The sequence below is a fragment of the Bidens hawaiensis genome, unplaced genomic scaffold, assembly GCF_021521415.1.
Source record: "Bidens hawaiensis isolate Kalapana, Puna unplaced genomic scaffold, B.hawaiensis_p1.1 tig00023456_1, whole genome shotgun sequence".
In the NCBI taxonomy this organism is placed as follows: domain Eukaryota; kingdom Viridiplantae; phylum Streptophyta; class Magnoliopsida; order Asterales; family Asteraceae; genus Bidens; species Bidens hawaiensis.
Genome location: NW_027493689.1, coordinates 328,477 through 330,888, shown reverse-complemented (window position 1 = coordinate 330,888; position 2,412 = coordinate 328,477). Strand labels below are relative to the sequence as shown.

Sequence of the window (2,412 nt, the reverse complement as noted above, 5' to 3'; positions counted from 1 at the left end):
GTGCAAATTATCAACTCGATCTAAAAACATTATGGTGTCATCGGAAACAAACACACAATGAGAACATGAAACCAAAACCCATAAATTAAATGAAAGCCTATTAAAATGGTATGTCACAATGCAGTGGTGAAACTACCCTCAATACCCAACCTTCCACAGACGGGATGCTAAATGTCCATACTAATTTTAACATCATCAATGAGGAAACGCACCACCGTCGGGAAACATTACTAGCCAAATGAACGACAATGAAAGCATCCACACGTGAAAGTGATTGTTCTATAACTTACAGAAAATATATAACACAACTAACTTCAAACATACAAGAACTCAAATACATTATCATTTATGTTGTTGCATAAAGATGAAATCATGTTTGACAATTTAATTATTTATACGGTACTTGATGAAGTCTTATGCTTTGTGGGTACAAGGAAAAGGGGATCTTTCTTTCTCAAAACCGCGGTACCCAGTTCTTCTGTGCTCAAATTTTCAATCGTCGTTCCACTAGGAAGCTTCCAATCAAACCAGTAAAGAAGGTTTCCGATCACGAACTCTAAATTACCTGGTGCTGTGCTCTTTGCCGGGCAGGACCTTCGCCCCCCTCCAAAAGGAAGCATCTCAAATCTATCGGTTCCAAAATCAACATCAGGATTGGCAGTAAACCTCTCTGGATAGAACTCCTTTGCATTCTCCCCCCATATGCTTGGGTCTCTTGCTAGCCCCCAAGCATTGACGAGAACAACAGTACCAGGAAAGACATCATACCCACTAACTTTAGTATGGTTTACGCATGCATGTGGAATCAAGTATGGAGCAGGCGTGTGCAATCTTAGTGACTCCTTGACAACCATTTTCAAGAATACCATTTTTGAGGTATCCAGTTCTTCTACCTTTTGTATTTCTCCCGCATAATTTCGGATTTCACTTTGTAGTTTTTCCATCACTCTTGGATTTTTAATGATCTCGAACATTCCCCATATCAAAGCCAGAACAGTTGAATCAATTCCCCCAGTAATAATATCCTGAAATATTAGTTAACCATTTAATTTGATCTTTATAAAAGTAAATGTAATAAAATAAATGGTTTACCATCATAAGAGCTTTTAAATCTGCATAACTCGGTCGATAGCCAGAAGCATTTTCTTTGGAAGCCATGTCAAGTACGGTATGCACAAAATCTTTGTCTTCATCACTTATCTCTTCCACCTTATTTTTTCGATGCTCATCAATGATTGTATCGATGAATGTATCGAGATTTCTAAAGCCATCATCCAGCCTACGCTTCCATCCACTAAGTTGGTCAATAAAATAACCTAACCATGGAAAAGAATCACCGACAGATCCATTTAGTAATCGAATGGTTTCATCAAGCATAAAATCTAACGACGGACCCTTTAGCAGTTGGTCCACATAGCTCTTACTAAATGCCACCTTACACACCTTATTTTTTACTATCTCTAAGAACATACTACTTAGATTTACCTCCGTGTTTGGTGGATTTGACGAAAGAGAATGGATGACACTCTCCATCTCTGTCACCAACACGTGATTAGTCAATTTAGCTCTCTTCAGACCGAGGAACTCAGTCACTAAAAGCTTGCGCATTTCCCTCCAGTGATCGCTGTGTGGCGAGAAGGCAGCGTCATTATAGTTGTATGTAAATCGTTTGGTAGCCTGGAAACGCCCACGGGAACAAAAATTGTGATCTTGAATTTTTAAGACTTCTTTGGCCATGTCAGGAGAAGAGATGACAAGGAAGGGTTGTGAACCAATGTTGATTTGCATAACGGGACCATATTGTTTCGAAAGTTGCCAAAGGGCCTCATGACGGGATTTACCTAGTAGTTGGTGAACGTTTCCGAGTATGGGAAGCTTTGGAGGGCTTGGGGGAAGCTTTGCCTTGGACGAACTAGTGGAGGTTAGAGTGGTGTATATGAATATGCATAAAATGGAGAGGCCTAGTATGGTTGTAAGAGGCCATTCAGTGAAGATGTCCATGTTATTAATTGGTTTTAATTTGGCCGATGGTTGTATTCCAACTTACTCTTATGTCACTTTATAATGGAAAGAAAATCACTAGAATATATGCATTGAGTAAAAGGGTGTTCGATGCCTCGTGGTCACTTTTCTGTAGGTACTATTAATTGACAAAAATGGTTTGATAGATGGTTGACCCAACTTTCCATGTGTTCCTTGATCGACTGTTATCATCATTCTTACTTACCCCCATCCAACTTTATTTCAACCAGGTAATCAAACCCACTGTCACGACACAAATTTGATTGGTATTGATTAAGTTCGTTACAGAAATGACACTAGATAAAATAAATAAATATGTGAAAGCCTAAAACAATATATGTACACGCATAGCTTATTGATTAAGCAACACGAATTTGGTTGGTTTTGCTT

At 38.8% G+C, this 2,412-nt stretch overlaps 1 pseudogene across 1 annotated transcript; it reads right to left on the bottom strand.

The window, feature by feature from the left end:
• Positions 1 to 392: 392 nt before the first annotated feature.
• Positions 393 to 2,086, bottom strand: LOC143567621 (parthenolide synthase pseudogene; annotated as a pseudogene). Its single transcript, XR_013141447.1, has 2 exons — positions 1,093 to 2,086; positions 393 to 1,025 (listed from the first exon to the last, which is right to left on the bottom strand). The product of XR_013141447.1 is annotated as a parthenolide synthase pseudogene (transcript).
• Between the last annotated feature and the right edge of the window lie 326 nt (positions 2,087 to 2,412).